At 40.3% G+C, this 27,380-nt stretch overlaps 1 long non-coding RNA gene across 1 annotated transcript; it reads left to right on the top strand.

Annotated features, from left to right (window-relative positions):
* The first annotated feature begins 825 nt into the window (after nucleotides 1-825).
* On the top strand, nucleotides 826-26,261 carry LOC113899760. The gene is made up of 3 exons (XR_003512981.1): nucleotides 826-1,295; nucleotides 23,033-23,138; nucleotides 26,128-26,261. It is a non-coding gene; the product is annotated as an uncharacterized LOC113899760 (long non-coding RNA).
* Nucleotides 26,262-27,380: the final 1,119 nt, after the last annotated feature.

Below are 27,380 nucleotides of genomic sequence, written 5' to 3' on the forward strand. Positions count from 1 at the left end.
ACAAACCCAGATACTTAGAGAAAGACATGTAGTGTTGTTTGGAGCAAGGCCACAGGCTCTTTCAGGAAAGGAAGTGCTGAAGCAGCTGTAAAAGTTTCAAATCGAAGACCAAGAACCCAGAGGCAGTATTTAAAAAAAATACTCTCGCGAGTGAGGCGGGGCCTTGAAAGAGGGCTTCTAAATTATCTAAGGAGTGTTTTATAATTATCTAAGGAGTGTTTTATAATGTTCTAAAGATGTTACTTCCTAAATTTCTCCAGGAAGAGCTGGAGAAACATAGTCAGCAAAGCAATGTGTGGGTAACTGTTACATTTAGATGGGGTGGACAGTTTATAGTGAAAGGTTGTTATTGAGCCATGAAAGTTTGAGATTCTCGGCCTCTGGAGGAGAGAATTCAATCTGGGGCCAGTGACGAGGCTTGATCGCTCAGAGCTTTTGTGTAATAAAGATTTATTAAAGTATAAAAGAGATAGAGAAAGCGAAAGAATGCTAAAAGCTTTGCTGGTCCTCAAATAACTCTCCCATGGGTTTAAAGAACTGCTGGGGAGGGGTGAATACCAAGGTTGGGACTTCCAAATCCCCAGTACAGCTCAAGGACAAAGGAGTAGGGGTCGATAAAAGTAGGGAGGGAGAATGGTCACTAATGGCCTTTATCTTCTCCTTTAAAAAAAAAAAAAGCAACATCTTGTGTCAAGGCTTATTCTAGAGTCTTAATCATCAGAAGGATGTGGTTTTAACACAGAAGTTGATCCAGAATTGTGTAATTGTATAAATTCATGTTTGGTGGGTGTTTTAAGAGGGTGAGTGACGATTACATTATTCCCATTATAGAAATGGCATACGAAGCCTCTCTCCTTCATGGTTTTGGAGGATGAACTTCAATGCCTGGAAGAACTAGAAAAAGGCCATTTGATTACCAAGTTTTTGGTATATTTAGCACCACTACTGTCTTCCCCTTACTTCACTTCTGACTTTCTCCCTTAATCCTTTCTGCTTCTGTCGGATTCTGACATAGCTGGCAAAAATACAGGAAATTTGCAGAAACAGGCTGTTCACTTCCCACCCTGGTGCTGTCATTGCAGACTGCTTCAGAGCTGCTGTCTCCTGGGCTTGGACAAAGTGTCAGGCATCCGTCTTTGTCATCACAATCCGGGTGTCTGCCCTGTGTGCTGGGTACCTTGCAGAGCCAGCAGACCAGCCCCAGGCATGCCCTCTGGGTACTTAGACTGAAGAGGGGACTGTAGAGACTACCCGAACTAGACAGTGGAGATAAAAGAGGGGCAGATCAGGTAAAGGTAAGCATTTCATGTGTCTAACTGAAACCTTGTAACTCAGACTGGGACTTGAACCCACAGTCTTTTGTTTTTTTTGATCTTTTGAAAGAATAATTGTACGTATTTATTCATTTTTGGCTGTGCTGGGCCTTCCTTGCTGCGTGGGCTTTTTCTCTAGTCTTGGTAAGCAGGAATGAGTCTCTAGTTGTGGTGCGCGGGCTTCTCGTTGCGGTGGCTTCTTTTGTTGAAAAGCACAGGCGCTAGGTGTGCGGGCTCAGTAGTTGTGGCTCCCAGACTCTAGGGCACGGGCTCAGTAGTTGTGGCACATGGGCTTAGTTGCTCCAAGGCATGTGGGATCTTCCTGGACCAGGGATTGAACCCGTGTCTCCTGTATTGGCAGGTGGATTCTCCACCACTGAGCCACCAAGGAAGCCCCACCTCCACCCCCACGGTCTTTTAACTGAGATCACGCACGTGGTCTCGGGACTTAATAAAGCTGAGGTTCTTGATGTTTCATCACAGAAAGCATTCACTGAGAGACAAAGTGATAGATAAAAAGTGGATTTATAATATTTAGGGAGACTCACACTCCACAGACCAAGTGTGGGCCATCTCAAAAGGCGAGAGAGGCCCTGAAATACGGAGTGGTTAGTTTTTATGGGCTGGGTAATTTCATGGTAATGAGTGGGAGGATTATGAATATTTTCAGGGAAGGGGATTTACAAGAATTGGATCACCACCCATTTTTTGGCCTTTTATGGTCAGCTTCAGAACTGTCACGGCTGTGTCACTTAGCTTGTGCTAATATATTACAATGAGCTCAAGGCCCATTGGAAATCGTATGTCTTGCCACTTTGGATCTACTTGGTTCTAACCAGTTTTTGTTACATCCTATGACTAACATCATTCTTTTAAAGGTTGTCCCTGCCCACTTCCCTCCTGTTTCATAACTGTATCTTCTTGATACATGATAGCAATGTGCTAGCAGCATGGTCCATTGGTACTCTGTGATAATGGGAAATGTTCTACATCTGTACTGTCCAATATTGTAGCCACACATGGCTACTGAGCACTTGATGTGTGGCTAGTGAGAAACTGAGGTTCTTATTGAGTTTAATTTTAACTAACTTAAATAGTCACATATCACTAATGACTAAAACATTAGAGACACTAGTGTTTTAAAAGATAGCAGAAAAGGGAGTTCCCTGAAGGTCCAATGGTTAGGACTTCAAGTTTCCACAGCAGGGGGCCTGAGTGCCATCCCTGGTCAGGGAGCTAAGATTCCACAAGCCCTATGGTGTGGCAAAAAAAAAAAAAGGAAAGAAAAAGAATAACTGAATAGACACTTGTATATATTCTTTTTTGTATTCTTTTCCATTATGGTTTATCACAGGCTATTGAATACAGTTCCCTAGACTATACAATAGGACCTTCCTATTTTCCTCTCTGTACCTCTTTTTACACAGCTGTGAGCTGGGGCTAATAATGCCCACTTTATGGTGGTGTTGTGATAGATAAAGACGGATGGGGACGTGGGTGGAAGGAAGGAGCCATTTTCCAGTGTACTCAATCAAAAAAACTGGCCACAAGTTATTAATATCTGGGAGAGGCAGAGGAGCCCCAGGAGATGTGTATCCTTTTCACAAACTGTTAGGGGAACCACTGACCCAAACCGCCCTGCCTGGCCGAGCACCACAGTAACCGCTTGCATGAGTTATCTTACAATAGGAGGTCCTTACAAGTTACCACCAACCAGAAGAATTCAGGAAAGTTCAAAAAGAGAGAGGAGACTCCAGTCTATATGGCCTACCAACCTCCCAGAATCCTTCTCTCTGGAATCCATCTTGGCTGAGTGATGCACGCGCCACCAGGAAGGACCCTGAGTCAGAATAATTAGCCAGAGACAACCCGGAAACTAATCCCATAACCATAAAAGCCAAGACTGCAAGCTGTGTGACAGAGCAATTGTCCTGGATGCCCTCACCCAGCTGCTCTGCGTCAGGGCTCCTCTTCCCAATAAAGTCTCCTGCTTTGTCAGCACATGTGTCTCCTCAGACAATTCATTTCTGAGTGTTAGACAAGAGCCCACTCTTGGGCCCTGAAAAGGGTCCCCCTTCCTGCGAAAACCAGGGTGTGGATTAACACCTGTGTTGCATTAACAACTGTTGAAGTTGCATTAAGATCTCACATTCAGACACTGATGAACCTATTTGCAGGGCAGGAATAGAGATGCAGGCGTAGAGAACAGACTTGTGGGCACAGCAGGGGGAGGAGAGGGTAGGACAAGTTGAGAGAGTAGCATTGAAACATATACATTCCCATATGTAAAACAGATAGCTAATGGGAAGGTCTGTGTAACACAGGGAGCTCTACCTGGTACTCTGAGAACCTAGAGGAGTGGAATAGGGTTGGGGGTGGGAGGAAGGTTCAAGAGGAAGGAAATATATGTGTACTTATGGCTGATTCACATTGTTTTATGGCAGAAACTAACAACATTGTAAAGCAATTATCCTCCAATTAAAAATAAATTTTAAAAAAGATCTCACATTCACAGCTCCTTTTACTTTTTCAGTGGTTTCACTGGAGTGTTCCACTTTTATTCTGTGTTCTGTTCCCATCATCTCTCCCATCAGCCAGTAGTGTGATGTTTATGCAGGTGTTGACCTAGTCACAAAAACTTGCAACAAAATTCTGTCCTCTGGAAGGCATCAACTGTAATCTCTGCCACCTGAGAATCCCATATACGGCTCCCACATGACTGTGAAGAAATACTTTGTCCTGCTATCTCCTCCTTTCTCTGCTGAGTCTGCGAATACAGGATACACAGGCACGCAAGAACATTCCAGCAGCTCAAGTTTTAGTCTAACCTTTACATATCCATTTGCCTGTATCTTCACGCCTATAATTATTTAATTGCTTTCTTGTACTGCCTATAAATCAGAGCTCTGTCATCTAAGAAAAGATCAGGACAAACAACTGTAGAACCAATATTCAGGCAAACCCTTTCCCATCTTGTTGTGCACAACCACGCCCCCTGTTGACTGAGGTGTGCCAGTTTAAAACCACACACACAACAATTCTCTATAGCTCGACTGAGGGAAAATCGACATACTACACATTACGCTATTTGAAGTGCACACTGAGGAGCTTTAACGTGTGCACATGCCTGTGAAACCACCACAGTCAAGAAAATGAACATTTTTATCATAATTTTTCCATTTTAGGATCAAACTGGGTGAGCACTTCCAGTTCCAAACTAACTGGTAGAAGCAAGACCTTCCTCTTCAAAATAGTGGCTCTGGTCCCTGCAGGGAAATCTTTATTTCAATCGGTTATATTGGAGAGGCAGTTCTCCGTTTGACCTCTCTGTGGCTTTTCCTCCTTCCCCACAGTTACAACATTCCTCTTTCTGTTGAAGGCCCTTTTCTCTGAATCATCCGCTTTTTATCTATAGGCTCCTTTTCCTTCTTAAAAACAAAACAGAAACAAAACAAAAATTAAACACCTCTTCCTGCCTCCTCCTCATTCCTTCCTTCAAGCACCCATTACTCTCCCTCTTCTCCTTCATGGCCAAACTTCCAGAAAGAGATGTCCAAATTACTCTCTCTGGGTCTTCACTTCCTGCTCTCTCTCAAAACCACCCCTCCCTCCACCACACAGGTCACCAGGTCACTCACTAACCTCGATGTTGGCTACATCCTTTGAACCCTTCTCAGTCCTTATCTTACTCTGACACCACTGACCACTCTGTCCTTTGGTTGCTTTTAAAAAGTAACTGATGCTTTTTTTTCCCCCCAGTGCTCTTTTTTTTTTTGTTTTTGTTTTAATAAATTTATTTATTTTAATTGGAGGCTAATTACTTTACAATATTGTAGTGGTTTTGCCATACATTGACATGAATTTTTTTTTAAAGACTCGAACAATTAATAAAAACATTAGAAGGCTTCTCTTAGGTTTGCTGTGTCTCACTGCTGCAGGCAGGGCCATAAGAATCCCTGTGAAGTTGCTCAATGCACAGAGTAGCCTCAGGAAGTCCCAGAGATGAGTCACTGTGGATTTTGAACTTGGGGAAAATCCCTTCCTTGCTCTGTTATAGACACCAGAGAAGCTAAGAAATGTTTATAGACAAGCACACAAACAAAAAGAGAAGGGAGTGCCTTTAGTAACTCTTCAACTTTGGCCCTAAGAGTAGCTTTCAGTACTGCCTTAGAGGTGGCATGGTAGCTGTATCTGCATGACTAGCCCCTATTGCTCTCTCCAGACAAGAAGCCCTTCTGGGCCTGCCTATTTGCTTTTGTGCAATTTTTCCCTCAGGCTAATTTCTCAAAGTGAACTAGCTTAATACAGTGTTGTGTATATTTTACATTTTGATACAAATGTCCTTTCAGAAATGTTATACCAATTAATTTTCCCACTAACACTGAACTTAAAAACATCTTTGCCTCACTGTCACCAACACTGAATTTTTTCCACTTCTGGTTTTAACTGTGGCTTTTGTAGACTAATTCTGTTTGTCTGACAGATTTGAGTATTTTTCTTTTCATAAGTTAATCTCATTCACATTTATGATTGTAATTATCATATCTAGTTTTAGTTCTATAATCTTATGTTGTTTTCTATTTTTATGCTTCTTTGGAATATCTTTATTTTTTTTCGACTTTTCAGTAGATTCTCTGTTGTCTTTCTGGTAATTCTGAGGGTAGTTTTGCTGGCTTTTAATTCTGTAAAGGGACATTTGTGCCTTCCATAATATACCTAGGTATATCTTTCTCAAACAGTACAGCATTTACTGGGTTTCCCTGGTGGCTCAGATGGTAAAGAGTCCACCTGCAATGCAGGAGACCTGAGTCTGATCCTTGGGTTGGGAATGTCCGCTGGGGAGGGAATGGCTACCCATTCCAGTATTCTTGCCTGGACAGAGGAGCCTGGCGGACTATGGGGTCGCAAATAGTTGGACACGATTCAGTTCAGTCATTCAGTCGTGTCTGACTCTTTGTGACCCCATGAACCGCAGCACACCAGGCCTCCCTGTCCATCACCAACTCCTGGAGTTTACACAAACTCATGTCCATTGAGTCAGTGATGCTGTCCAACCATCTCATCCTCTGCCGCCTCCTTCTCCTCCTGCCCTCAATCTTTCCCAGCATCAGGGTCTTTTCAAATGAGTCAGCTCTTAGCATCAGGTGGCCAAAGTATTGGTTTCAGCTTCAACATCGGTCCTTCCGATGAACACTCAGGACTGATCTCTTTTAGGATGGACTGGTTGGACCTCCTTGCAGTCCAAGGGACTCTCAAGAGTCTTCTCCAACACCACAGTTCAAAAGCATCAATTCTTCGGCGCTCAGCCTTCTTCACAGTCCAACTCTCACATCCATACATGACTACTGGAAAAACCATAGCCTTGACTAGACGGACCTTTGTTGGCAAAGTAATACCTCTGCTTTTTAATATTCTGTCTAGGTTGGTCATAACTTTCCTTCCAAGGAGTAAGCGCCTTTTAATTTCATGGCTGCAATCACCATCTGCAGTGATTTTGGAGCTTCAAAAAATAAAGTCAGCCACTGTTTCCACTGTTTCCCCATCTAGTTGCCATGAAGTAATGGGACTGGATGCCATGATCTTCGTTTTCTGAATGTTGAGCTTTAAGCCAACTTTTTCACTCTCCTCTTTCACTTTCATCAAGAGGCTTTTTAGTTCCTCTTCACTTTCTGCCATAAGGGTGGTATCATTTGCATATCTGAGGTTATTGATATTTCTCCCAGCAATCTTGATTCCAGCTTGTGCTTCTTCCAGCCCAGTGTTTCTCATGATGTACTCTGCATATAAGTTAAATAAGTAGGGTGACAATATACAGCCTTGATGTACCCCTTTTTCCTATTTGGAACCAGTCTGTTGTTCCTTGTCCAGTTCTAACTGTTGCCTCCTGACCTGCATACAGGTTTCTCAAGAGGCAGGTCAGCTGGTCTGGTATTCCCATCTCTTTCAGAATTTTCCACGGTTTCTTGTGATCCACACAGTCAAAGGCTTTGCCATAGTCAATAAAGCAGAAATAGATGATTTCTGGAACTCTCTTGCTTTTTCGATGATCCAGCGGATATTGGCAATTTGGTCTCTGGTTCCTCTACGTTTTCTAAAACTAGGTTCAACATCTGGAAGTTCATGGTTCACATATTGCTGAAGCCTGGCTTGGAGAATATTGAGCATTACTTTACTAGTGTGTGAGATAAGTGTACTTGTGCGGTAGTTTGAGCATTCTTTGGCATTGCCTGTCTTTGGGATTGGAATGAAAACTGACCTTTTCCAGTCCTGTGGCCACTGCTGAGTTTTCCAAATTTGCTGACATATTCAATGCAGCACTTTCACAGCATCATCTTTTAGGATTTGAAATAGCTCAACTGGAATTCCATCACCTCCACTAGCTTTGTTCATAGTGATGTTTCCTAAGGCCACTTGACTTCACATTCTAGGGTGTCTGGCTCTAGATGAGTGTGAGTGATCACACCATTGTGATTATCTGTGTCATGAAGATGTTTTTTGTACAGTTCTTCTGTGTATTCTTGCCACCTCTTCTTAATATCTTCTGGTTCTGTTAGGTCCATACCATTTCTGTCCTTTATTGAGCCCACTTTTGCATGAAATGTTCCCTTGGTATCTCTAATTTTCTTGAAGAGATCTCTAGTCTTTCCCATTCTATTGTTTTCCTCTATTTGTTTGAATTAATTGCTAAGGAAGGCTTTCTTATCTCTCCTTGCTATTCTTTGGAACTCTGCATTCAGATGGGTATATCTTTCTTTTCTCCTTTGCTTTTCACTTCTCTTCTTCTCACAGCTATTTGTAAGGCCTCCTCAGACAGTCATTTTGCTTTTTTGCATTTCTTTTTCTTGGGGATGGTCTTGATCCCTGTCTCCTGTACAATGTCATGAACCTCCATCCATAGTTCATCAGGCACTCTGTCTATCAGATCTAGCCCCTTAAATCTATTTCTCACTTCCACTGTATAATCATAAGAGATTTGATTTAGGTCATACCTGAATGGTCTAGTGGTTTACATACTATGAAAACATAATTTGCTCAAGATCCACAGTCCTTGAGAGTGAGCAACTAGGATTTGAATCCCTGTCTATCTGATCTGGGGGCTTCCCTGATAGCTCAGGGAATTTGCATACCTGAATGGTCTACAGCATTACTGATCTAAATCTGTGGGGTTCGTGTACTCTTAAAATCCTTTGGAAAGAAAAGTCCCATGCTGGTTGGGTCTGAGCTCAAATAGTTCCTCTTGCCCAATTGGACATCCTTGATTATTTCTCTTTAGAACCATTAAATTCCTCCCACCTCCCACCTTAACAATGAACAAAAGCCCAAAGGCTATTGGAAAACTCAGCAGTGACCACAGGACTGGAAAAGGTCAGTTTTCATTCCAATCCCAAAGAAAGGCAATGCCAAAGAATGTTCAATTAATTTTTAACCAGTCCAAGCTGTGCTGGTATAGATTGCACTTTCACATGAATGATCTCATTGGGTCCTCACAGCAAGACTGTAGAAAAGCCTCTAATCTCCCACATTAGTAACAAGAAAACTGAGGTTTAGAGAAAGCATGTGTGATTTGTCTTTGTGATTCATACTCTGTGGATGCGCTCAGCTAGTGTCCTTTGATAGCCACACTAAAAAATAGAACAAAACAATCAAAACCAAGATAATCCACAACTCCAAATTAGAATTATTTAGACCCTTGCCAAAGAATATAATTTTATTTATTTTCAAAGAATATAATTGCAATTGGATGCTATTTAGCTCTTATCTCTCTGTTGAAAGAAGTTATATTTATGGAAAGTTGCTTGAAGTACATAAAAAGTCCATCCATCTCTCTAAATTAGCATTTTCTAAAAGGAGTTGATTGGATGTGCAAGATGTTAATTAGGTGTTACACAAAAAAATGAATATGGTCAACTAATGACAGAAAACACTGAATTACAGTTGCTCATGGAAACTGCTTGTAGAGTTGCTTTTAATCGGCTAGGGTAAACCATGAATCTACAAGATGAAGACATCATATGCAAACTGATTTGACCTCTATTAATGTCTAGTGTTCTGTGGAACACAATTTGAGAAACACTGATAGGTGGGCAATAATTTCCCATCAGAAAAACCTACTAATTATTAGTGGAAGAAAATAAGTCCAGGTTGGCTAAGCATAAAACAATTTTTGGAGAGAAATAGAAAACATTTCATTTGTTTGCTTTCAGAATTAAGAACAAAGAACATAAAACCTGATTCAAGTGAAAAGGTGAACCAGTATTTCTTGGATACTTACTCTGTGTTGGCTCGTTTACATACTTTATCTCTAGTAATCCTGACAACACTCTGGGGTAGACATCATCTCCCTACTTCACAGTTAAAAAATAAAGTTTAGAGGGGATAATAATTTGCTCAAGATCCACAGTCCTTGAGAGTGAGGAACTAGGATTTGAATCTCTGTCTATCTGATCTGGGGGCTTCCCTGATAGCTCAGTTGGTAAAGAATCTGTCTGCGATGCAGGAGACCCCGGTTTGATTCCTGGGTTGGGAAGATCCACTGGAGAAAGGATAGGCTACCCACTCCAGTATTCTTGGGCTTCGCTTGTGGCTCAGCTGGTAAAGAATCCACCTGCAATGTGGGAGACCTGGGTTTGATCCCTGGGTTAGGAAGATCCGCTGGAGAAGGGATAGGCTACCCACTCCAGTATTCTTGGGCTTCCCTTGTGGCTCAGCTGGTAAAGAATCCACCTGCAATGTGGGAGACCTGGGTTCAATCCCTGGGCTGGAAGATCCCCTGGAGAAGGGAAAGGCTACCCACTCCAGTATCCTGGCCTGGAGAATTCCATGGACTGTATATAGTCCATGGGGTTGCAAGGAGTCAGACAGGACTGAGGGACTTTCACTTCACTTCACCTCACTATCTGATCTGAAGCTTGTGCTCTGTCCTCTATATTACTTCTCAAATTATTTTAAAATGTTTTTCAATATTGCAAAGCTAAGGAAAAGAAACAGAGGGAAGGTAAGGACAGAAAGTGAGAGAAGAGACATAATTAGAGCACGAAAGGGAAAGGCAGACAGAGGAACCAAGTGAGAAAGCCTGGGTTGGTTTAAGACAGCGACATGGAGCTGTACAAAGAAAGAAAGAAAGTCATAGAAACAGATACGTAGTTTTTAAAAATTCAAACACGATACCTAGAGTTTTGCACATGGAGACAAATATACAGAAGCCAACTGACATTTGCACAAAGATATCCCTCTTTTAAAAATGTAGATCTTTAAGTTAATAATCCCAAAGGTAAACATAGCTAAAATCAGCAGTTAAAATATTTTTATTTCTATGTCAAGTTGGAAAGTACAGATGTTTCTGAAATTGTATCTTCAGGAATTTTGGTTAGAAAAATGTTTACCGTTCTTCTTGTAAAATATAAAGTGCCACATTCCATGTGAGACAATGGTCCCAGAAAATCATTCCTTTCTTGAGGGCTTTTAGAATATCTAGACTTTCAAGACCAGATGCTGTTGAGATTTTCAGTCATGATATCTGATCTGATGGGCTTCCTAGGTGGGCTCAGTGGTGAAGAATCCGCCTGCCAATGCAGGAAACGCAGGAGACTCAGGTTCAATCCCTGGGTCAGGAAGATCTCCTGGAGGTGGAAATGGCAATGCACTCCAGTATTCTTGCTTGAAATATCCCATAGACAGAGGAGCCTAGTGGGCTGCAGTCATAGGGTCACAAAGAATCTGAGCATACATGCACTGGTCTGATATTTGTGCTATGTGTTAAGTGGAATTAAGAGCTAAATCTGGCATGGGAGTGGAATATTTCCTAAAATATTGACATTGTAGCTACATAATGTGCTTTTGACAACACCTAGAATAATGTTTATAATGTAGGCTTTTGAAAAGAGAGTGGTTTCTTTTTTTCCTTTATAACTAACGGTCTTTAGAGATAGGGATGGATATAGGGAGTACCTAGTGATTTGGCTAAATGTGCTCATAAGAAATCTGCTATAAGTCAAATAAATTGTCATGACTGTGAAGATAAGCTTTATCATCTCTCTGATAGTTTTAACATTTTTCTCTTTGAGTTCAATGTCCCATAGTTTGACTACAAAGTGTCTAGGTAAGTGTGTGTTGTTATTTTTCCTGCTTGGCTGGGTGGGCTTCTTCAATTTAGAAAAAAAAAAGTCCTTAAAACTTCATTCATCCATATTTCTCCAAATACTATCCCCCTTTCAATTTTCTTTATTTTTAACTCCTATTGAGTATATGTGAAATCTTCTCATTTTATCCCCCATATTTCTGATTTACTTTTTTTAAAATCATGTATTCATTTGGCTGTGCCAGATCTTAGTTGCAGCATGTGGGATCTAATTCTCTGACTAGAGATGGAATCCAGACTCCCTGCACTGGGAGCTCAGAGGGTTAGCCACTGGACCACCAGGGAAGTAACCTGATTTACTTTCAAGTTTTTTTTTTTTTTTTAAGTTTTTCTAATAGATGGGGGAAACAGTGGAAACAGTGTCAGACTTTTTTTGGGGGGATCCAAAATCACTGCAGATGGTGACTGCAGCCATGAAATTAAAAGACGCTTACTCCTTGGAAGGAAAGTTATGACCAACCTAGATAGCATATTCAAAAGCAGAGACATTACTTTGCCAACAAAGGTCCATCTAGTCAAGGCTATGGTTTTTCCTGTGGTCATGTATGGATGTGAGAGTTGGACTGTGAAGAGGCTGAGCGCCGAAGAATTGATGCTTTTGAACTGTGGTGTTGGAGAAGACTCTTGAGAGTCCCTTGGACTGCAAGGAGATCCAACCAGTCCATTCTGAAGGAGATCAGCTCTGGGATTTCTTTGGAAGGAATGATGCTAAAGCTGAAACTCCAGTGCTTTGGCCACCTCATGCGAAGAGTTGACTCATTGGAAAAGACTCTGATGCTGGGAGGGATTGGGGGCAGGAGGAGAAGGGGACGACAGAAGATAAGATGGCTGGATGGCATCACTGACTTGATGGACGTGAGTCTGGGTGAACTCCGGGAGTTGGTGATGGACAGGGAGGCCTGGCATGCTGCGATTCATGGGGTCACAAAGAGTCGGACACGACTGAGCGACTGAACTGAACTGAACTGATGCTACATTTTATATGATTTCTTTATATTTAGTTTCCAATCCATTAATTTATTTTAGCTATGTCTACTATTCTGTGTACATTACTTTGCCAACAAAGGTCCATCTAGTCAAAGCTGTGGGTTTTCCAATAGTCACGTATGGATGTGAGAGTTGGACTATGAAGAAAGCTGAGCACTGAAGAATTGATGCTTTTGAACTGTCGTGTTGGAGAAGACTCTTGAGAGTCCCTTGGACTGCAAGGAGATCAAACCAGTCAATCCTAAAGGAAATCAGTCTTGAATATTCATTGGAAGGACTGATGCTGAAGCTGAAGCTGAAGCTCCAATACTTTGGCTATTGATGGGAAGAACTGACTCCTTGGAAAAGACCCTGATGCTGAAAGATTGAAGGCAGGAGGAGAAGCGGATGACAGAGGATGAGATGGTTGGATGGCATCACCAACTTGATGGATATGAGTTTGAGCAAGCTCTGGGAGTTGGTGATGGACAGACAGGGAAGCCTGGAGTGCTGCAGTCCTTGGGGTCGCAAAGAGTCGGACACAACTGAGCGACTGAACTGAACCGTTCTGTGTGATCTGTCCATTAAGTGTTTTAAACAGTGATTTATTTTTTAATATATGAAATTTCTAGTTGGTTCTTTTATTATATTGTTATTTTTTGTATGGTGTCCTGTTTTTCCATAACGTATCCATTCTTTAAAAAATTTGAGAGCAATGTGTTTAAAAATCTCTCTAGATTGCTTGATTATCTTGAGTTTTAGGGGTATACTTTCTCTTGTTTGTTGTTTCTGCCTCTTCCCCTTTAAATCTTTCTCTTGGTAATTTATAATTTTTTTTTGAGGTTATCATGTATTTTATTTTTAAAAAATTATTTATTTTTATTTGGAGGATAATTGCTTTACACTGTTGTGTTGGTTTCTGCCATACATCAACATGAATCAGCCATAGGTATACACATGTTCCCTCCCATCTATTTGTAATATTTTGACTTTGAGTGTTTCTGCAGCAGGGTTTCCCATGGAGTTCTGTGTGCTGTGGATTTGAAGGTGTTTCTAACAGGTCAGCTTCACAGTTTGCTGTTGCCAAGACCCTGCAAGTTTCACTAATTATGGGAGAATTTTTATGTTGAGATTTTAGTTCAAGATTTCTGCATCAAATGTCACACTGTGTGTGTATGTGTGGTGTGTGTGTGTGTGGTGTGTGTGCTGTTGCCTGCCTAAGGGTATATGAATAAATTAGTCCTCTCTTTAATTTGGTATTATGTAGACAGAGAATTAACAGAATGGAGTAAAAGGTTATAAAATCTGTGTCATTTGTCTTAAAGCTGTTTGCAGTTCCATATTTCAATTTTGTTTCAAGGCAGTAAAAACTGAGCTCTTGCCCTTATTTGTCTATGTTGTTGTAAAGAGTTGAGCTTGTTGTTTTAAGTCAAATCAGTAGTTCAATACGTGGGTAATTTTTTCATGCCTTCTCTATTAGCTGTTGCTGTTTTCTCCTTTGGGATAGAAGGCAGTGAGGCTTGAAGAATAGACTTCTTGTCTATAATTCACAGACTTGATTGGAATGTACCGGGAATGATCCTTGTGAAACTTTAATGATTCACTGCTTGTTGGGGAATTGGAAACTATTGATTCATGTTCTGCCTGGGGAGATGTTGCTTCTCTCTGCTAAGGGTGCATTAAGGAGTTGGGTTTGGGTTTTCATTCTGCCAAAAGTCAGACTGTTGTCCACTTTTAAATCTAGGATGTACGGAAGTCTTCCTCAGTTCTGGCAGATAAAGCTTTGATACAGAGCCACATGTATTTCCAAATCTTTCCCTTGAATGTTACCCAATTAGACCAAACTTTGCAGAGGAATGAGAGATTTCTCTGTTATCAGAGAACGTTTGACACCTGCATTGTTCAATAAGGAAATTACTAGCCACATGTGACCCCTGAACCCTTGAAATGTGGTTGGTTCAAGTTAAGATGCATTGTAATTGCAAAATACACAGTATGAAAAAGTAAAATAGGTCATTAACAATTATTACATTGATTACATGTTGAAGTGACAGTATTTTGGATATGTATTGGGATAAGTGAATTGTGTTACTCATTTTACCTGTTTCTCTTTTTAAAATGTGGCTGGGAATTCCCTGGTGATCCAGCGTGTGTTTGATCCCTAGTTGGGGAAATAAGCTGTGCAATGTGGCCAAAAAAAAAAATTTTTTTTTAAGTGGCTAAGTAGAAAATTTAATTATTTAGGTGGCTGGCATTTTATTTCTATTGAACAGCGCTGCTAGCTGCTATAGAGTCTCACAAATAGTGAAACCCATAAGTAATCTAATAAGAACTTATTTCAGTTTATTTTCACCCTGTACTTCCATTCACCTTAAACATTTTTTTCTTTTCTTTTTGCAATATCATGATTTTTTATATAAGTTAATGCCATACTACTGCAAAGCAGGTTAACTTAAAGGGGTTGTATTTCACATAAGTGAGGTTTTAAGGTCAGCATATAAGATGAAAATTAAATATAGTCAAATTTACCCTTGAAAATCCCTTAGGAAGGCCTTAAGCTGCCCTGACACACCAACTTTTATTGAGTCTCAGCCAGATAATTGTTTTTGTCCAGTATGAGGGCAGACCTCTGTATAATTTTTTTTTTTAATTGAAATCAGATGAAGTGGTTGGTTTGTGTTTGGTGCCATGTTATAGCAAAATATAAATCTTAAATCCACAATCACCCTCATCGTGGGGAGATGCCTGCCTCGGAGAAGTGGTAGGGAACTGGAGTCTGTGTGGGAGCAGTGAATTTACACTTCTTGTTTGCATGTGAAAAAAGGGGCATGCCTGCTTTATTTCTCTCTCATCACCCATCAATCTTTCTGTTTCTTTCTCTTTATGTTTGTTAGGTTCTGATAGATGAATTTGGATGCTTTAGTATATAAAGATCTCTCTAGTTCTAATATTCTGTGGGCTTATGATTCTAAATGTTCATAAAAAGCTATAATGAGGTTGCACAACAGTGTAAATATATTTAATGCTATTGAAAAATACAGTTAAAATGGTAAACTTTATGTTTTATATGTATATGTATATATATATATTACAATAACCAAAAAAGTCTTAATTCCATTTGACTCCATGATTACATTTGGTGGGGTAAGAATGTAGAAAACGTGGGAGTCAGAATCAGTGAATGCAGATGTTTACAGATTGGGCTCTTCAACAGCAAACTCTGAGACTGTGTTTAGCATACAGGATATTTATTGTAAAAAATTCTCTTAGGGGACTTCCCCGACAGTCCAGTGATTAAGATTGCATGCTCTCAATGCAGGTGGCCTGGGTTCTATCTTTGATTAGGGAACTAGATCCTGCGTGCCATAACTAAGACCCAGGCAGGGCAGCCAAAAAAAAAAAAATAATAATAATAATAATAATCTCTCAGAATCAATACCTATGGAAGGAAGAAGAGGGATGCAGGAGAGGGTACAGGGAAAAGCTGTGCTGTGCTACAGGCTGTACAACAGACTCAGTCAGCCCTTCTGGGACTCTGGAGCAAAAATGGCCTTACAGAGTTGTCCCAGTGCTAAGCTGAAATGTTGTTGTTGTTCAGTCACTAAGTTATGTCCAACTGTTTGCCACCCCATGGACTGCAGCACACCAGGCTTCACTGTCCATCATCAACTCCCGGAGCTTGCTCAAACTCATGTCCATAGAGTTGGTGATGCCATCCAACCATCTCATCCTCTGTCGTCCCCTTCTCCTCCTGCCCTCCATCTTTCCCAACATTAGGGTCTTTTCCAATGAATGGGTTCTTCACATCAGGTGGCCACAATATTGGAGCTTCAGCTTCAGCATCAGACCTTCCAATAAGTATTCAGGTTTGATTGCCTTTAGTATTGACTGGTTTGATCTCCTTGCAGTCCTAGGGGCTCTCAAGGGTCTTTTCTGGCACCACAGTTTGAAAGCAGCAATTCTTTGGCGCTCAGCCTTCTTTACAGTCCAGCTCTCACATCTGTACATGACTACTGGAAAAACCATAGCTTTGACTATAGTAAGACCTTTCTACCTAACTTCAGTAATGTGGGCTGTCCCTGGAAGGGTGTAACCATGGATGAGGTAGCTCTCCGCAGCAAAGGCAATTCCTGCAAGGCTGTCTGCAAGCAACTCTCTGATAGCTGGGACCAGTCCTTCCCTGAAGGGAGATCTTCACACTGCACTCAAGATGTCACCACAGAACTTTTTCTCTTGCAACCCAGCATCTATTTCACCCTTCAAAGCTGCACTCTAAGTTCCTTTAGAAGAATTAATTCTTCTAAAGCATGAGCTTCTTCGTGGAATAATAAATTACATGCTCTGTCCTCCTTCTGAAGTTAAAAACCAGTCAAGGTCTCTTCCTGAACTTCAAATCTTGTATAAAATACTTAATCGAAGATGAAAAACAGGTTGATGTTCACACTTTCCAGACCAGAGGATGGGGTCGTCCTTGTTGCCCTGGCTCCAGCCTGTCTCCTTCAGCTACATTCATTCTTTCAATATGCCTCTAATTAATGCTCCCCTTTTTGGACTGAATTTAGCAAATTTCTTTGGCTTGCAACCAAATCATCCCAACTGATATGCTGGGCTTCAGATCGTGACTCCAGCACGTGCCAGTGTTTGATCTATTTGCCTCGTTGGCTAAGGATTGGCATGCCAGTCCTTAGCTCCTGACTCAGGATCCAGTGCACGTCCCCTGAAGTAGAAGCTCGGATTCTTAACCACTGGACCCCCAGGGAAGTCCCACCAATGTTTGATCTTAAATCTCTCTGAATCTTGGTTTTTCTCATCTGCAGTAAAATCTGTCCTGTAGGGTAGAGCCAGGATAAGGGACGGTGTATTGACTCAGAACTGTAACTAGTAGCCTAAAAAGGTTATACAGTCTCTAGCACCGCCCCCCACCCCAGTTTACACTGTGAGTTACTCTACTAGAATACCAAGTGCTGTACGTGTTAAGTGTGGGAATAATGACCATTTCTTGTTTGCCAAATCTCTTTTGGGGATGGGTTTTAATATCACCTCCTCAACACTGCTGTTCTCTAAAGGGCTGAGGGGTGACACTATTCATGATACTGCAACATAAATTAATGGAACAAGGGAGGAAGATGGTAACCTGTCTTCCAAGAAATGTTGAACCAATGGATAATCAGACTGAAATCTTAAAAAAATAAAATATGCGACTTCTCAGCAGTCCGGTGGTTAAGACTCTGTCTTCCAAGGCAGGGGGCAGAAGTTCGATCTCTGGTTGGGAATTAAGATCCCATATGCTTTGTGGTGAGGCCAGAAAAAAAAAAAGCACTCACAATATTCAAGGTGGTTTATAGTGAAATCCTTAAAAATTGCTGATTGGGGAAGATGACTAATAACTGCTCTGAGATTTAGTTGTATTAAATAAAATCTGTTTTGATGGGTATTTTTCATGTGTAGAGATACTGTGATTTGGCCTGTGTTATATTCAATTTGGTGTGTAGGTGACAACATGTGGGATTTTAATTGGATTCTCTTGTACCTTACCACAAAAAGAAGGATGGGGAAAAAAATAAAAAGATTCATTAATAAAGCTCTTCAGACACAGTAGCTTTTAGACATTCCTCCCTTGCACCTCAAATCAATCCTCACTGCCAACGTCAGAATACTTAGATGTTTTTTTGAGTTGAATTATTGATGTCTTTGTCTTCCTTAGACTACAAGTGAAAAAAGTTGAATGAAAAATTGAATGGTTACTACTGAAATATTTACTGATGTCTGGGATTTGTTTCAGAAAATGTGGGTGGGGGCAAGTAGCAGGTAAAGTAGATGGAACACGACTGATTTCAGTTTAATGTTTTGGGGGACTGGGTTAGGGTACCTGGCTTCACTATTTTATTCTGCCTAGTTTGTATATGTTTAAGATTAGTTATACTAAATATTTTTTTTTTAAATTGAATGAGTAGAACTAGTAGGTAAAATATATACATATGTGTGCTAAGTTGCTTCAGTCATGTCTGTCTCTTTGTGACCCCCGTGGACTGTAGCCCACTAGGTTCCTCTGTCCATAGGATTCTCGAGGCAAGAAAACTGGAGTGGGTGGCCATTTCCTCCTCCAGGGGATCTTCCTGACCCAGGGGTTGAACCTGTATCTCTTATGTCTCCTGCACTGACAGGCAGGTTCTTCACCACTAGCACTACTTGGGAAGCCCCTAACATATGTATGCACAAAGCAAAGACTGGGAGAGAGCACAGGGGAATGAAGAGTTACGTCAGAGCAGTTAACTATGGGTGATTATTTTAAATAAATACTCAGCTGCAGCTTTGCCATCAATCCTTCCAGTGAATAGTCAGGGTTGATTTCCTTTAGGATTAACTGGTTGGATCTCCTTGCAGTCCAAGGGACTCTCAAGAGTCTTCTCCAGCACCACAGTTCGAAAGCATCAATTCTTTGGTGCTCAGCCTTCTTTATGGTTCAACTCTCACATCCTTACATGACTACTGGAAAAACCATAGCTTTGACTTTATGGGCCTTTGTTGACAAAGTGATGTCTCTGCTTTTTAATATGCTGTCTAGGTGTGCCATATCTTTTCTCTCAAGGAGCAAGCGTCTTTTAATTTTGTGGCTGCACTCACTGTCTGCAGTGATTTTGGAGCTCAAGAAAAGAAAATCTGTCACTGTTTCCACTTTTTCCCAATCTAATGAAAGTTAGATATTATTTTTATATATTACATTAGGAAAGATGAAAATGATGGACAGTACTCCATATTTTAAAGAATATAGAGAATCGGGAATGCTTAAATTATTGTTAGGAATAGAAATTTGTACAACTGTGGGGAAGGCGTTTCTTCTAGATATGTATTCAAAGGAAGTAAATGTGAAGAAGGAGGTTCACTGCAGCATGTTTAGAAGTATCAAAACACTAAGAAGATCCTAAATGTTTACCAATTGGTTAAATAGACTACGGTTCATCCACACAATAGACCTCAAAAAGAATTTTTTAAATTAATTTTAAATTAATATTTAAAATAAATACAGCTAAATCTGTATTTATTAACATTGAAAGAAGTCAGAGAAAAAATTAGGTTGCTTAACAGTATTACAGGATTTCACATATATAAAAATAAAATGCACATCTCTATTTGTATATTAGATAGTCTGAAAGAATATATACCAAACTGATAATTCTATTTGAGGAAAAAAAGGGAGGATATCAGTTATCATCTTTTCACCTGTAAATAATAGAAAATATAAGCCCAAATGTGCTTAAATAATAAATGGAATATATTGACCAAGTAACCAAAATGTTCAGAGGTGAAGAGGGCTTTTAGTAAAGGGTTGATGGAGGAGTTCAACAATGTAATTCAGCTGCCAGCTTTTGCTCTGTCTTGCCCTTGCCTTCAAAGGTAAAATCTTGTTGAGGACACTATGTTAAGCAGAATAAATCAGATAGAAAAGGACAAATACCATATGATTCCACGTATCTGTGGTACCTGTGAGAGTGTGCTCAGTCATACCTGATTCTTTGTGACTGCACGGACTGCAGCCCACGAGGCTCCTCTGTCCATGGGATTCTCCCAGCAAGAATACTGGGGTGGGTTGTCATTTCCTCTTCCAGGGGATTTTCCCAACCCAAGGATGGAACCCATGCCTCCTGCACTGGCAAGCGGATTCTTTACTACTGAGGTACCTAGAAAGGCCAAACTCTTATAGGCAGAAAGTGGAATGGTGGTTGGCAGGGATTGTGGGTAGAAGGGGAAACCGGAGTTGTTGTTTAATGAGTATAGTTTCCTTTTGCAAGATGGAAAGAGTTCTAGAGCTCTGTTGCACAATAATGTGAATGTAGACTTTTAAATGGTTAAGATGTTACATTTAGGTATATTTTACCATAATTAAAAAAAAATACAATACTACATTAAAAAAGGTAAAAGCCTCATCCCAAGGAGAGCTCCCCCTGGTGGTGGAAGGGTTGCTGGCGCATTCGGGCATGGGGCGTCTTTATTCAGGCCCTGCCACAAGTACTGGTTTTCCTTTTTCTCTTTGTCAAACAGCCGCCTCTGCTGCTGTCACTTCAGTAGTGTCCGACTCTGTGGGACCCCATAGACGGCAGCCCACCAGGCTCCACCGTCCCGGGGATTCTCCAGGCAAGAACACTGGAGTGGTTGCCATTGCCTTCTCCAATGCATGAAAGTGAAAAGGGAAAGTGAAGTCGCTCAGTCCTGTCAGACTCTTTGCGACCCCATGGACTGCAGCCTACCAGGCTCCTCCGTCCATGGGATTTTCCAGGCAGGAGTACTGGAGTGGGGTGCCATTGCCTTCTCCGTTGTCAAACAGCAGCTCTAGGCTTTCCTCTGATTGGACTGTGATGGTATGTAGGGTCATGTGTCTGTTCCTGAATCATCCTAGGGACCTCTTTGTAAATTTCGGGAGCAATTTTGGTTGTCACAGTGATTGAGTATTTAGAATATGGGCCAAAGATAATAGATTTTTCATAATGTATATTGTTTTTCAGTTGTTAAGTTGTGTCTGACTTTTTGCTACCCCATGGGCTGTAGTCCGCCAGCTCCTCTGTCCATCAACTCCCAGAGCTTCCTCAAATTCATGTCCATTGAGTTGGTGATGCCATCCAAACATCTCATCCTCTGTTGTCCCCTTCTCCTCTTCAATCTTTCCCAGCATCAGGGTCTTTTCTAATGAGTCAGCATTTCGAATTAGGTGGCCAAAGGATTGGCGCTTCAGCTTCAGCAGTCTTTCAAATGAATATTCAGGAGCAATTCCCTTTAGAACTGACTGGTTTGATCTCCTTGCAGTCCAAGGGACTCTCAAGAGTCTCATAATATATGGAACAATCCAACATTACAGATTTTCCCCTTATCTTGCATGGCTTTTAATGTCCTGTTTGACATTAATGTAGATTTAAAAAAACATCTTTATAATAATCTGAACCTAGACCCTAACTCCATTTTATATATGAACATGAACTACTTGATTTATGGTCTTAATATGAATTGAATTTTAAGATGGGAGAATTATGGGTAAATTGAGAGAAAATAGTATTTTGTTTCATTTGGAACTTCACCAAGAGTTGTTCATTACTTCAGAAAATCATGTTTTGAACAGCTGACACCACTTTCTGAATATTGCAGTTCACACTGCATAATGCAATTCACATTGCATATTTTATCTCTGGAGCCAGGATGTATCCTACAATCAATGACATCTCAGATGAAATACTCTACTGAAGGTAAAAAAAATTATTAAAAAAAAAAAAAAAAGAAATACTCTACTGAATCTTAGTCTGCATTTGTAGCTGTTGCTTTCACTTCTCACCTGGATTCTTATGACAAACTCTCCAGCTGGTCTTCCAATGCATTCTCAACAGAGTAGCCAGATTTTTCCTTTTATTAATAAAACGTGGGTCAAAGCATGTCATTCCTCTCTTCTCAACCTTCTAATGTTGCATCATTTTACTCAGATGCAAGCTTTACAATGTGCTTTGAGGTCCTGGGAGATGTGGTTCTGTTTCCTCTCTGACCCATCTCCTACTTCTGCTTTTTCTCCTACTACTCACTTCAGGCCACCTCACTGGCTACTTACAGCCCAGAATACTCCCTACAGAGGCTTCCTCCTTCGATTATTTGCATGGCTATTCCCTCTGCTTGGATACTTCCCCCTAGAAGTATCATTCATGATTCATTCCCTCACCTCCTTCAAACTGAATGTTATGGTCTTGGTAGCAGTCTTGACCACTAGTTTAAATTGCAACTTATTACCCACTTCCCTACTGTTCTGAATGCTGGTTTTTCCTTACCCTGTTCTACTTTTTACCCCCGTAATACTTATCAACTTACAATGTAATATATAATTTACTTACGTGTTCTGTTGTATTATGCCAATTGTTTGGTGTTTGTAATCCCACTACCCTGTTAGAATGTAAGCTCCATGAAACGGGATTTCTGTCTGTTTGCCCTGACACATAGTTCTCAAAAACTGTCCAACAAATGGTGATTCTGCCATTAGGTACAAACATCTAACTACTTCATTATATCTTCTATTATAGTCGTGCCCAAGCATTTCCATATTGAAATACATAATATTTCATAAGGTATTGTTTTCCTGTTATTTCTCCTTTATATTATAGCATTTTGTCATAATAGAAGGTATATCAAAATACATGATCTATTGATTTTACAAGTCAGGATGGTAAGGCAGTGTTATGAAATGCTTGTTACAATATAAGGGTTTGGATGTTAGGGTTAAGACTTGCTGGTTTAGACCATTCCAGAAGCTATTTCTGAAGCTGTGAGTGGAGATAATCTCACCCAAACTGCCTGGCTGCTTCCTGAATGGAAGGCGTAGAGTGGATGTTGGAGACGAAACCACAATGTTGATCACAAGGAGGAAACAAATTTCATTTTCTAATTTTACTATACTTTCATATTGTTCATATTATTTGAATATTTTACAGCAAGTATTCATTCTTTTTGTAACAAGCAAAACCAATAAGGATATTTTTACTTAAAAAAAAAACTACTGTAAAATATAGAAAAAGAGAGAAAATAAAAATCACCTTCTCTCCATAGATAAGAACTACTAACTTTTTTTTAAATACTCTTTTGTTTTCAGGCATGGATGTACATCGATAACTTTTCTATGATGACTTTGAATAACAGGAGTTGGAGATGTCCTCTGTCAAGATTATTCTGGCAGCCACCTGCATGTTGGATGGAGGGTAAGACTAGGCTGTAACTTAACAATGGAGGTGGAGGGCTTAGAGTGGGCCAGTGGCTAAGAATGGGAACAGATACATCTCAGATACTGTAAAGGAAATAGGCTGTTGACCGTCTATGGGGTCGCACAGAGTGGGACACGACTGAAGTGACTTAGCAGCAGCGGTGATTAGTGAGTGTGAGAGCAGCAAGGATTTGTGTGTGTGTGTGTGTGTGTGGCATCTGGGTATTCCAACCTTGCTTTCAAGAATATTGAATACTTATATATGTATGGCTGAGTCCCTTTGCTGTTCACCTGAATTTACCACAACATTGTTAATCGGCTATACCCCAGTACAAAATAAAAAGTTTAAAGTTTGGTGGGGAAAAAAGAATCTATTTGTACTAAAAAATAGACTATTCAAAATTAAAAAAAGAATATTAGCGATCAGGGAGAAACCTTTGTCTTCTTTTGTGCTTTATTGATTATGCCAAAGCCTTTGACTGTGTGGATCACAATAAACTGTGGAAAATTCTGAAAGAGATGGGAATACCAGACCACCTGATCTGCCTCTTGAGAAATTTGTATGCAGGTCAGGAAGCAACAGTTAGAACTGGACACGGAACAACAGACTGGTTCCAAATAGGAAAAGGAGTACATCAAGGCTGTATATTGTCACCCTGCTTATTTAACTTATATGCAGAGTACATCATGAGAAACGCTGGACTGGAAGAAACGCTGGACTGGAAGAAGCACAAGCTGGAATCAAGATTGCCGGGAGAAATATCAATAACCTCAGATATGCAGATAACACCACTCTTATGGCAGAAAGTGAAGAGGAACTCAAAAGTCTCTTGATGAAAGTGAAAGTGGAGAGTGAAAAAGTTGGCTTAAAGCTCAACATTCAGAAAACGAAGATCATGGCATCCGGTCCCACCACTTCATGGGACATAGATGGGGAAACAGTGGAAACAGTGTCAGACTTTGTTTTTCTGGGCTCCAAAATCACTGCAGATGGTGATTGCAGCCATGAAATTAAAAGACGCTTACTCCTTGGAAGAAAAGTTATGACCAACCTAGATAGCATATTCAAAAGCAGAGACATTACTTTGCCAACAAAGGTCTGTCTAGTCAAGGCTATGGTTTTTCCAGTGGTCATGTATGGAATGTGACAGTTGGACTGTGAAGAGGCTGAGCGCTGAAGAATTGATGCTTTTGAACTGTGATGTTGGAGAAGACCCTTGAGAGTCCCTTGGACTACAAGGAGATCCAACCAGTCCATTCTGAAGGAGATCAGCCCTGGGATTTCTTTGGAAGGACTGATGCTAAAGCTGAAACTCCAGTACTTTGGCTACCTCATGCAAAGAGTTGACTCATTGGAAAAGACTGTGATGCTGGGAGGGATTGGGGGCAGGAGGAGAAGGGGACAACAGAGGATGAGATGGCTGGATGGCATTACTGACTCGATGGACGTGAGTCTCAGTGAACTCCGGGAGTTGGTGATGGACAGGGAGGCCTGGCGTGCTGCGATTCATGGGGTTGAAAAGAGTTGGACACGACTGAGCGACTGAACTGAACTGAACTGAACTGTGCTTTCCTGTTGTCTCTTTTTACAAAACAATAAACCACGTAGGAAGTGTGAAATCTGATGAATTATGATGTTTGTGTACTCCTGTGAGACCATCACCACTATGGAGATAACAAATGTATTTGTTATCCCCTCAAATGTCCTCTTATCTTTTAATCCCTCTCTCCCTTCTCTACTCTTTGGTTAGTTTGCATTTTATAGAATTTTGTATAAATGGAATCATACATTATGTACTCTTCTTTTTGCTTCTTTCACTCAGCATAATTTTGAGATTCATCCAGCTTGTTGTTATGTATCAGCAGTTTGTTCCTTTTTTATTGCCAAATAGTATTCCACTGTGTGGATATACTGTACCAAAATTTACCATCTATCCACTTGTTGATGGACATTTGGGCTCTTTCCAGTTTTTGCTATTACAAATAACTCTGCTGCAAACATTCACATACAACTTTTAATACACATATATGCTTTCACAACTTTTAGATAAATACCTAAGAGTGGATTGACTAGGTCGTGTAGTAATTATTCCTCTGTTCTAAAAGGGTCACTTTTATCTTCTTTTTTGGTAACCCTGACCAATTTAGTATTGCAGTTTTTAAATTTTTAAATTACTAAAAGTCCCAGCTTTTTTCCAAGTAAATGATGGAGAAACAAAAATGAGACTCTGGTGGTCAGCTAGGTTTTTCTTTTCTTTTGAGCGAGCATGGCTCTTATTCACATAGGAGATTACATAGACTTGATGGAGTCCCACGATGCCAAAGCAAATTCCCTCTTCTGAGGTGCAGTAGTAAACACACAATAGGGATAGGGTAGGAGAGGGAGGATGAAAGGGGGCTGGTAATTGGTATTTATTCAGAGAAGTTTCTCTGCCATGGTGGAAGTTCCAGGTTGGGTGGGATGAGGATGAACAAGCTAACTTTCTAGCTGCTAGAAAGCAGCTAGCCCACAGGAATTCTGGGAGGCTGTCAGGAAAAGGCACACGGCCCCAGGACGACAGAGTTCCTGGGAAGACTGAGGAATTCATAGTAGCATTCCCTATCCTCTGACATCCCTTTTCTAGAACTATCTTTCCTTTTATTTTGACCTTCTGTTTCCTGTTTCTGTCCATTTTTAAAAAACTGAGATCCAACTCCTTTTAGTTTTATGTGTGTGTTAAAACACATGTAACAGGGATTTCCCTGGTGGTCTGGTGGTTAAGAATCTGCCTTGCATTGCAGGGTATGCAGGTTCGATCTGTGATCTGGGAACTAAGATATCACATGACGCAAAGAAGATCCCTCATGTCGCAAGCAAGACCCATTGCAGCCAAATAAATAAATAATACACATAACATAAAATTTACCACTTTAACCATTTTAAATGATTCAGTGGCATTAAGTACATTTATGATAATTTTATAACTATCATCACTGTTCATTTCCAGGACTTTTTCATCATCCCAAACGGAAACTGTACCTAGTAGACAAAAACTCCCTATTCCCTTTCTGTGCTGTGCTGTGCTAAAGTTGCTTCAGTCATGTCTGACCCTATGGACTGTGGCCCACCAGGCTCTTCTGTCCATGGGATTCTCCAGGTAAGAATACTGAAGTGGGTTGCAATGCCCTCCTCCAGTGGATCTTCCTGACCCAGGGATTGAACCCATGTCTCTTACATCTCCTGCACTGAAATGCGGGTTCTTGACCACTACCGCCACGTCTAGGGATTTACTCAATCTAGGTATCTCATATAAGTGGAATCAGACAGTATTTGTCCTTTCGCTCCTGGCTTATTTCACTTAGCATACTGTTTGCAAGATTCATTCATGTTGTAGCATGTATCAGAATTTCCTTCCTTAGTAAGGCTGAATAATATTCCATTGTTAGTATATGACACATTCTGCTTATCCATTCCTCTGTGATGCCACTTGTGTTGTTTCCACCTTTTGGCCATGCTGGGAACGTTGGTGTACATGTATCTGTTTCAGTCTCTGCTTTCACTTCTTTGAAGTAGAATTGCTGTATCATATAGTAATTGTAAGTGTAATTGTTAAAAGAACCACTAAACTGTTTGACACAGTCTGTACTATTGTACATTCTCATCGGCCATGTATAGGTTTCGAATTGCTTCACATCCTCTCCAACACTTCTTTTTTCTGTTTCATTTTGTTTTGTTTTTAAATAAAAGCCATCCTTATGAGTGTGAAGTGGTATCTCATGTGGTTTTGATTTGCATTTCCCTAATGACTAATGATGTTCAACATCTTCTCACGCGCTTATTGGTGGTTCATAAATCTTCTTTGGAAAAATGTTTATTGAAGTCCTTTGCCCATTTTCATGTTTTTTTGTTATTGTTGAGTTGTCAGAGTTCTTTATATATTCTGGATATTAATCATTTACCATATATTTGATTTGTAAGTATTTGTAAGAATTTACAGGTGATCTTTTCACTCTCTTGGTGTCCTTCCTTTTGGTTTTTGAAAAATGATTGTGCCATATGATTTATAATCTATGAGTACCAAACCTAAAAGGCTAAGAATATGTGAAGAGTAAACTATTAAAATAAAAGTTAGAAGTTATTCTAATTCAGATTTCATGATATGGAAAAAAAATCTATGCTGAGCTACATAGCATTTGTTTATAAATAATAAGCCATTTGTAATATACATGTATTCTCTCTATATATTTTTATATAGAATAC

This window comes from Bos indicus x Bos taurus, chromosome 10 (genome assembly GCF_003369695.1).
Source record: "Bos indicus x Bos taurus breed Angus x Brahman F1 hybrid chromosome 10, Bos_hybrid_MaternalHap_v2.0, whole genome shotgun sequence".
NCBI classification, from domain to species: domain Eukaryota; kingdom Metazoa; phylum Chordata; class Mammalia; order Artiodactyla; family Bovidae; genus Bos; species Bos indicus x Bos taurus.